The 10940-nt window shown below is 33.0% G+C and overlaps 1 non-coding gene across 1 annotated transcript; it reads left to right on the top strand.

Moving 5' to 3' along the window:
- The first annotated feature begins 9529 nt into the window (after positions 1-9529).
- On the top strand, positions 9530-9610 carry TRNAL-CAG (transfer RNA leucine (anticodon CAG)). The gene has a single exon. It is a non-coding gene; the product is annotated as a tRNA-Leu (tRNA).
- Positions 9611-10940: the final 1330 nt, after the last annotated feature.

Below are 10940 nucleotides of genomic sequence, written 5' to 3' on the forward strand. Positions count from 1 at the left end.
ATTAGTTATCGAAAAAAAAAAAAAACTAATTTTTTATTTTGACTATTTGCCGCATCAAAAATTTTTATTTAAAAGATATTGACAATGACTAAATTAAACACAACATTAAAAGGTTATGAACTAAATTAACATAATTAAAATATTATGGATCAAATTAAAATATGATACAAAGAATAAATACCAAATACGTAATTTAATTATCCATAATTGATTAATTAATCCAATGAACTAATACACTAGTCTTTTGACAGTTGGATTCTCAAACACAGTATTGATTATTATGTTTTACGACAAAAAAGAGTGGGATATATATGAATATATGCCCATTTATTAAAGTTTGTAGTGACACTGTTGACCCACTATATTCCTTCATGTTAAAACTCGTGGCTTTGCCTGCCAATTCTAATGCAAGCGAAGAGAATCACATAAAGTCTTAGAGAGAGAGAGAGAGAGAGAGATCCCACTTGTGTGTTTTATAGGACCATAGGACATATAATTGTTGCAAAAACCATTGACCTTGGAGCTTCTATAAGTAGCCCAAGAGGTGAAAGATGCTCACCCTAGAAGAAAATTAAGCCACTTTACTGAAAAATCTCACAAAGAAAAGAGAGGAAGTAAATGGTGAGGGAACCTAGAGAGGCTATCAACTTGGATGGAGGTATTGGTGATATTAGTCATGCTTGGCTAATCTTCTGGGTTGCTTTGGTTACCATTTCTTTAATCTCAGTCATAATCTTCTCTTGTGCTGATGGTGTATCCAAGGACAAAACTTCTACCGGCGACACCGACTTATATGGTGGTGGATGTGCTGCTGGATGTGGTACAGTTTGTGGTGGAGGATGTGGTGCATGACTTCTTCCTTTTCTTTCACTGGTTCTAAGTTCTAACACAAAACCATGAAAAAGAGAATTTGGGCAAGTTCCAAATTTAGCTAGAGCTTAGAAGAGAGACTGGGATGCCTTAGTACTAATCTATATTATTGACTGTCATAGTTAAGCCAATTTGAATCCAACAATAATTGTTCTACTTGGAGAAGCTTCTTAATTTCTCTAAGCCATGCTTTTGCTATCTTATTAGAGAATTACATTTCATTTAATCATGCCGCTTCTATTCCTTTTTGTTGTTATTATATTCTTCTTTTCTGTATGTCCTTCTATCTAACCATGAGTATAACACATGGGCCCTAAGCTTGCATATTCTCTCGGTTTGTGGTTGAATTACAAATCCAATTAATCCCTTTTCACAGCAGAGAAACCCCCAGCACAGTAGTGACAAAGAATTCTATATGTATATATATCACGTAAGGAAAGATATTTGAATTCTGAATAATTCCATTAAAAACATTAGAGAGTGCTAATTGACCTAAAGGTCGTTGGCAAAAAGCTCTAATTCCTTCTTGCATGAAATGAAAAAAATTGGTTATTTCAAGATTTTAAACACATGCTACACAGGTAGAAGCACTTTTTAGCTTCATCTGCCGGTACTTGATTGAATTCGTGGTGCCTTTCATTTCATATTCCATATGCATCAGTACTCTATTGCATTATTTTTCATGCCCTTTCAATTATATATATATATATATATATGGTGCAAGTGGAGCACAAACCACGCATGGAATTTGGACCATAATGTTTACATTATACTCATCCAGCATGTTTCATGATATAGAAGATGTTGGGTCTCGAATAATATTATCACTAATATTATCGATCTAAATAACAATTATACACAAGAACACATATTTACATGGAGAACCATTTCTCTTTAAAGAAAAAAATTATTGGACAAATTTCAAATCAATTTCATTATTATCAAATTAATTACAATATCTCTTGTGTATGTCTCACAGTTAAAGAAAAATCTCTCTTATTTTTCTTTGCTCTCACATGTACTCTCTTTGTGTTTCATGGCTAAAAACAAATTCTCATTATTTTTCTTTACTCTCACACACACTCTTTTTATGTCTCACGGTTAAAAAAAAAACTTTTTTTTGTTCTCACACACACTAATTATTTAACTTTCTTCTTTCTCCTTTCCACATGGTTCTCCTTGTCTATATTTTAGAAGATGGCAACACTTTGCTCTCTTCTCTCTAACTTTCTTCTCTTTGTCTTTCTTTTTTCAACATCAAACAAAGCCCCATAAATTCTCCTTGATTCGTGTGCTTGTTTCTCTCCTTGCATTATCTCCCAAGCAAAAATCTATTTTTTCTCTCTCTTGGTTTCACGCTCTATATTCTCTCTCCCTATAGGAAGGACCTTTGGACCAAAACCATCAAATTCTTTGTAACATTGTCTATTTATAAGACTCTTTTTCTATTCTCTCTTTAACAAAGAATAGACTTTCCTTCCACACAAAGGAAGCCTAAATTAATTTTTCCTTCTTCAACTAGGAAAACTAATTGACTTTCCAAGTCACAATTGGAATTTGAGGCAATTTTCCAACAATCTCTACCTTGAATCAAATTCCATCAATTGTTTTCATCTTCTTTCCTCTTGGGATAGCTCTACCATAATCAAAGCAATCCCTTCTCTTCCATCTTAGTTCACACAAAAAAGAAGCATCCACTAAATCAACCAAGGTTTGATACCACTATAATTGGGTTCTGAATAATATTATCACCAATATTATCAATCCAAATAATAATCACACATAAGAACACATGTATTTATGTGAAAAACTCTTTACTATTTATTGTAGAATCGCTATAGAAGATCGAGCTAACAACTGATCATCAAAAAATTTCAGTTAAAAGGAAAAAATGTTAATATGTGTTTCGAACATCGATCTGATAAGTCACAACTGAGATTACATGTTACAGCTTGCAGAAACCAAATAAAAAATACCATGCACCTGTGGAAACTTTAAGCTAGTTTCCAAAGCAGCATAAAGCGCAAGAGAAAAATGACATATTTCCACTAGCACTAACAGTCAACGATTCATGCATGTTTTTTGCAGAAAGAATAACTGAATATACTAATTAATTCAAAAGTTTCTTCTTTTTAAGTTTTTATATATATAGGTCAAAATCACAATCTCTTTCAGAATTAGGCACATTTCCTTTCAGGTAAAGAGGGATAAGGAAGTGGTCAGTTTGGATGGTTGGAATGCTATAAACTTTACCAGAACGAAAATTCCTCCACCTTTTAATGCAATATAAAAGTACAGATATTTATTTCTCAGAGGGACAGATATTTCATTTTAGGTTCATATGACGCATTACTTAAATTAACCTCAGCATTACCTTTTTTTCTTTTTTTCTTTTTTTTTTATGCATCCTCAGCATTACGTTATAACATAGGACCACCCAGGCACTAATAAAACTTGTCACCACTCGATTATACATATTATTTATTAACTAAAGAAATACATATGGAATTTGAATTTTCACTTAAACTTTTGTTCCTTGAAGTCTACAGCTGTATTTATTTTGGCCCCTGAAGTTTTAAAACTTTCTTTTTGATAATCTTGAGAATATGTTTTAATTGAATTTCGAATAGTGGATTTGTTTAGAGCTGGTCTCATGGTTTTTCCTTTCAAGAAGAAAAAGTTGTATTCTTGTGTGTAGTAAATATCTTAGCTTAAAAATTCTGACCATAATAGTTTTGTAAAATTGATTATATCCTTTGTGGAATTTCTTAATTCATATAAGATTATATTGTGGCCCAATAATTACTTGATTAAGGGTTTATAATACCAAAACAAACTACAACTATTTATGCTGATCATGCACAAAAAATTGTCAGAAGTTGATAGTCCAAACAAAGAGCTCCAGAAAATTTAAAATAATGAACATACTCTCAGAGAGCGTTAATGTGGGGTCGGCTTATTAGCCGATGACTCTCTGATGATTAAGTTAATACCTCACAAAAGCTCCAAGAGCTCTAGAAGAATAAGAATAAAGGAATTTCACTCATCATACCTTGGAATGGAGGAGATTTGGTGTTTATATAGTTGTTTAGAGCTAACCACATTCCCATGATTTTAACCACGTTTCTAATAGGAAGTGCAATGGGAGGAATGGAATTAATGACAAAAGAGTTCAATTCCCATATCCACATGAAATGGGTTGGTGGGAGGATCTTTTGGTGTAGTACACGAGTTTCCATATCTATGTAGATGTGGAGTGGAAGGCACGCACTTGCACTGAAGAACACTAGGGTGTCACCGGACTACTAGGATGTCGTTGGTTGGCTGGGGTGTCTTCGGACAACTAACTTGAGTTAGCCTATTTTTGCCTTGTAGAAATATTCTTCATAAGTTATGATAGGATTTAACATTGTTTTAAAAACAGAACCATTTAAAGAACTAGAAAATCAAAAGGTTTAAGGTTTTTATGGTCGGACCAAGTTGAACCATAATAATGTCAAAATTAATTTAATAATAGTTAAAATACAAATAAAAGTATTAAATTTGTAAAAATTATCAAAAATTACTAAAAAATATCTAAAAAAATTTAAACAACTTCAAATAAATTACTCCTCAAAAAAAAAAAAACAACTTTCAAATGAATTTCCACAACTTAAAGTAAAAACAAGTATTTAAAAAAAAAAAAATGTGTTCAGTACTCTTTGAAATAAAAATCATTATATTATGAAATAAAACTCTATTCAACAAATTGTACATTCTTATCATCACATGTAAAAACATAATTCTTGAATCCCTAATTAAATTATCAAATAATAGATTGAGGTGCAATTTATAATATAATATAAAATAAGATATATATATATATATATATATAGTGAACGGTACCAGCACCTAGTAGGATTTCAGATAGGCTACTATTCATCCATAGCACCAGTCACTATTGATGAACAGTACCCCAAAAAAGCAAGGAGAAAAGACACTATTCATGAACAATAATGGTTACTATTCATGAACAATACCCGACACAATAATCCAGAAGTACTATTTGCTTTCGGTGGAAAAGGTATTCACCCCCAGTAAAAGCATTTCACCTTCTGGAGTTTCAGTAATCTTTAAAGGAATCCAAGGCTCCGTTCAGTCTATATAAGGCAACTTAAGTTCCATTATGAAGCAAGCGATGCTTTAGCAAAAACACATTCCCTTCTCATTACAACCCTTAGTATTGTAATTAGATGGCATCAATGGGTACTCCCATCAAGGCCCCTGGTATGAAGGAGATTCTCATTTGTCTTACAGAAATCCCCATGCTCTTGCAAATTGTTGGAGAAATTACTTCAATAATGAAATTCTTAACACCACCCAGGACCTATGGAAAAATTATCATTTTGTAGGAAGCACAAGAAGAATTTCAGTATTCACAACTAGGCCTTATTCCACTGCAATCCAGGGAGGTTCATCATTAGGAAACTAGAGTATGAACCCTTGTTATACTGTGGATTCTGCAATTAATATGCTACTTATCATGAGCATGATTGCAACTATAATCCTCCTTAGGATCCCCATGATGGAGATCCATCTGATGCTTATGATACAGACTGGCAACCTCACTGTGAAGAATTGCCAGCCCTAAGAATGATCCGATCATCATTCACCAGTTTAGGACTTCCCTCCTCCAGTTCAAAGAGCCATTGCTCACAATACAAGGTCTCAGTCTAGCCTAGACTCTGTCCAGATCACTAGAAAATCTAGTAAAGAGTTAAAAGATCTTGTCCAGCAATTGCTCATCCAATCTAAGAAGTTAGAGTCAGAAGAAAAGGTTTCTCCTGCCTCTTCAGAAGCCTCAGTCAATTGCAATCCAATTAATCCCTTCCAGCACTCTCAAGACCCTTATGATGGTTACAATTTGGATAGCGATTAAGATATTCTGAATAATACTAGTCACTATTCAGAACAGGTTACTATTCATCTATAGCACCAGTCACTGTTATGAACAGTACCTGCACTCAGCAGGATTTTAGACAGGCTACTATTCATCCACAGCACCAGTCACTGTTGATGAATAGTACCCCAAAAAAGCAAGAAGACAAGACACTATTCATGAACAGTACCCAACATAATAATCCAGAAGTACTATTTGCTTTCGGTGGAAAATGTTTTTACCCCCAGTAAAAGCATTTCACCTTTTGGATTTTCAACAATCTTCAAAAGAATCTAAGTCTCCCTCCAGTCTATATAAAGTAGCTCAAGTTCCATTCTGAAGCAAGCGATTTTTAAGCAATGTTTTAGCAAAGACACATTTCCTTCTCATTACAAACCTTAGTATTGTAATTAGATGGCAACCCCAGTTTACACTTGTAACACCTTAACCGGTCTTCACAACTATAACCCTATGGCCTTAGTCAGCCTTTCAGTTTGTAACCATATGGCCCCAATCGGCCTCCCTATTTGTCTGTAACTTACCCCCTTTTTGGTATCAGAGCCAAATTGGCTGATAATAGTTGTTGTAAGTTACATTTTATTTTCAATCAAGTTGGTAGGTTATACCGCCATAGTTATCATTATTTTCAGCATATCATTAATTTCAATCAATTAATTATGTTAAATTCCCCCGCGCGCGCTTGCGATGGGGCCTAGGTCGCGCCGGTGCGCAACCTAGGTCTCTCGGCTGGGTCGTGCATGGTGATGGTCTACCTGGCTCACCCACTCCAATCTCAATCTTCTCTCTTTCTGTTTTTGGTTTTTTTTTTTTTTTTTCTCTTTCTCTGGGTTCTTCTCAGATGTTCTGTTCTGTTCTGTTCTGGGTTCCTTTTATAAGGGTTGGAAATCGAGTCTTAGACAATCGATTTTTATGTGGTCGCCACATGGAAAAATATGCCACATCAAACCATGGAAATCGAGTTTTTAAGACTCGATTTATATGTCAAAATCGAGTCTTTTAGACTCAAGATGCTAGTAAATAATATAGTTTGGAAACTAGAACTACTAATTATATAGTTGGAAAATTATGGCTAAATACCCATTTTCGCCCTGTTTTACATCTATTTTCTGATAACTCTTCCATTACCATTCATCACTTTCTTCATCTACTATTTCTTCTCCATTATTGTTTATTGGTTTAGTGATTTCACTAACATCTTTAGTTGGTAGGCTAAGCCTCCTTCTTAATTTATCTATTTATCATTCTATAATTATTTGTTCAAGTTGACCAGTTATATCCCAGTTGTCTGCTTCTTCCTGTTTCTGTGTTTATCCCAACAAAATGTTGCAGATGTGTACAGTTGAGACTTGAGACATGTAAGACCAGATCTATGTTGTTTGTTAACCCAATTAGTACCGGTGTCCTAAGCCGAGTGGCCATTTAGCTGGAGTGAGGCGTTTAAGCTTAAAAGTTAGGACTGTGGCAACAAGAGGTTGTAGTTTGCACGAAATTAGACAATCGTCTTGTACAACACCCTATTTCAAATTTAAGGTTAGATCCAAAAGTTTGAAGATAAAGATAATTAGGTTGTGATTGTTTACGATCATAATGATAACTATGGCGGTATAACCTGCCAACTTAATTGAAAATAAAATGCAACTTACAACAACTATTATCGGCCAACTTGGCTCTGATACCAAAAGGGGGTAAGTGTGAGACAAAGGGGGAGGCCAACCGGGGCCATATGGTTACAAACTGAAAGGCCAACTAAGGCCATAGGGTAACAGTTGTGAAGACCGGTTAAGGTGTTACAAGTGTAAACTGAGGTCGCCATCTGATTACAATACTAAGGGTTGTAATGAGAAGGGAAGGTGGTTTTGCTAAAACATTGCTTAAACATTGCTTGCTTCAGAACGAAACTTGAGCTGCCTTATATAGACTGGAGAGAGCCTTGGATTCTTTTAAAGATTGCTGAAAATTCAAAAGGTGAAATGCTTTTACTGGGGGTAAAAACATTTTCCACCAAAAGCAAATAGTACTTCTGGATTATTGTGTAGGGTACTGTTCATGAATAGTAACAGTTATTGTTCATGAGTAGTGTCTTGTCTCCTTACTTTTTTGGAGTACTATTCATCAACAGTGACTGGTGCTGTTCCTCTAAAATTAAAATGAATATAATAGAAGTTCCATAAAGGACATAGTCAGGTTGCTTACCTTAGTGTTTCTCCACCAAAAAAAAAAAAAAAAAATTGCATACCTTAGTGGTTGGTGTGTCGTATTGAGAAACCTAACCCAATGTACATTGTATTTTGCTTAAAATTTGCCATGCCTTGTTTTAGTTGTGCTTTCAAATTTATTTAATAAATTTTTAAAATTCACATATATAATATGCCTAAATAATATTTCAAAATGAGTTAGAAAAAAAAATTATTAAAAAATTATTAACCCAAAATCGACTCGACTCAAGGTTCAAAATAAAATTTCAACCCAACCCATCAAGATATAAAAAATGAATTCAAGATGTCAAATTGGATTGATTCATCAGAGTTGTGAGTTTGATGCATACTCCTAAATTTATAATTTGACCAAAAGGATCAACAATACCGTTTCATGTCTACAATGGCGGGTTGTTTTGAAGCAAAAGGATTCCCTTTTTTGTCATTGTTTTTGGTATGAAGGTTGCGTCTTAGTCTCTTACAGCGAAAGATTACAATTTAAGCCACATCTATCACATTATTAAGAACTAATTTTTATTGGGAACTATTCAGTATTCACTCAATCCAAATCCAAGTCATGAGATTTATTTTTTTCAAGTTCTAGCTATGCCAACCTTATTCTTTCCATCTCTATTTCTTTCTTTTCTTTTTTCAAGGGCTAATGTTAATTTCTATGACATAGAAATACAAGTTAGAAGCCTAGAACAGTGAGTTTGAGGTTACACGGTTACACCTCATGCAGCTGAAATCCCAAGTTTGAGTCTTATGGATTCAACCCATAAGTTTATTTAAACAGGTGGGACACTGTGCCTTATAATGTCTAGAAGTTTGGGGAATAGTGAATAGCATAGTTTTCAAAATCATATCGAATCCACAGTTGAACTGTCAATTTTGTGAACCAAACAATATTTTGGTTCACTATGAAATAAATGTCTAACTTGCCAAAAAAAAAAACCGTCTAAACCATGAAAAACTGACGGTTTATCATAAAAATATCAAACCACATATTTTCATTCTAACCATTTGATTATTCAATATTGAGTTATTTTTATCATTATAATCATATTGTTCTTCAATTTTGAACCTTTTTTTATTTATGAACTTTTAAGTTTTATTTGCTTTTAAACTTGAAGTAAGTAATCAAAAAATCAATTCAATTGTCATATTTTTAGTCATACCATTAAACCATTTTCTTGATGATTTAATACTCGGTTTGGCTCTGATAATTATAGTGAATAGTCTCATCCCATCCATTTATAAAGTAATTTTTTTGCCCAAAAAACATAAGGATCTTTTTCACCAACCCTAATTGTAACAACAGAATTTAACTAAAAAATATTGTTGCAATAAAATTTTTTAAAAAAATGAACACTTGTTTTATTATAAATTCCACTTTATTTATTAAAAGAAAATGTCGTTTACTTCAAGCATAGAGCCATTCATATGGTTTCAGATGCCATCCTATGGTATCAATCTACCGTTCAGAAACGATGTTATAAAAAATGTAGAATGAAATATCAACGAAGTCAAGATGGCCGAGTTGGTCTAAGGCGCCAGTTTCAGGTACTGGTCCGAAAGGGCATGGGTTCGAATCCCATTCTTGACAATCTCTTTTTTTTCTATTTAGAATTTATTTACCTTTCCATTTGTTTTTTAGAGAAAAAATATGTTATTGACAATTTGAGTTTGACACTTTTTGTGAGCCAGCTTCTTGGATCACCGAGCAATGAAAATGAGATTCCCACTTGTCTAATTACCTTTTTCCTTTACCCAGTAATTGAGGTTCAGCCCAACAAGAAATTGATGAGATGGGTGTAGGCCCCAACTCCAAAGGAATCACAAAAAGTAGCCCAAATTGCAATGTTATGAACTAAAAAAATTTGGAGAATAACAAAAATCTCAGCCCAAGAATAAGGACAGCATGATGGATATTCTCCTTAAAACGTACTTTAGGCTAAGCATTAACTCGTTATTGAATGCCTGTTAAGCTGTTTGGTTTCAGCCCATTATGCTACTGGTAATATAGAGGCTGAGAGGTCCGAAACTTACCTTCGCCAAAAGTTAATTAATGTTTAGACATGAAAATAAAGAGCAACCGTCATAGAGCGAATATTTTAAATTTAAATTTTATCGTATTCAGGGATGGAGCGAACAACCACTAAAGATTTTTGTTTAAAATTTTTCAAAGGGCCATGTTTTTATTTTAGGTAAGGCTTAAATTTTTTTAGTTTTATTATTGGTAATTTTTGTTGTTGGGCCTATTTTTTTGGGTTTGTATATTTTGTTTTAGTTTTATTCTATTAATTTTTTTTGGCCTTTAAAAGGTGAAAAATGCTAAAATTACAAAATTTTTACAAATTGCTAATGTGGTGAGTAGTTATTGGTAAGTAAAAAGTAATGCAAGTGTATGAAGTATGAACCAATAAGAATTTGCTACCTTAATAATTTGTAAAAAAGTTGTAGAAAAGTTTATGGCTATAACATTACTCTTAAAAAAATTGATGGCATTGTTAAGGGGGGAAAAGTGTAATTTTATTTAACAAAATTGTTAAAATTAGTACCTATAAATATATTAATATTAAAAAAAAAAAAAAAAAACGGGGGAGGCCATTGCCTCTTAAGTAAAAAAAAAAAAAAAAAAACAAAAAAAAAAGTCTTCCCTTTTTTTATTTGTTATTTTTTTATTTTCATATTTTCTTTTCTCAACATCAGATCTTTTGTCATCCTTATTGTATATTACTGTACTTTTTTGCAATGATCTAAGTTTTAACATAGTAGGCATACTTTTTTGCAATGATCTAAGTTTTAACATAGTAGGCATTTCAGGGGCATTTCAATTCTTTTGAGTTTCTATTACAAATATTGTAATACGTTACTTGATATATCCTATTGTCACCCTAATACTTCATCTGTATTTAAAACCCAATTTTTTTTTT

This window comes from Quercus suber, unplaced genomic scaffold (genome assembly GCF_002906115.3).
Source record: "Quercus suber isolate HL8 unplaced genomic scaffold, Cork oak 2.0 scaffold_195, whole genome shotgun sequence".
Lineage (NCBI taxonomy): Eukaryota > Viridiplantae > Streptophyta > Magnoliopsida > Fagales > Fagaceae > Quercus > Quercus suber.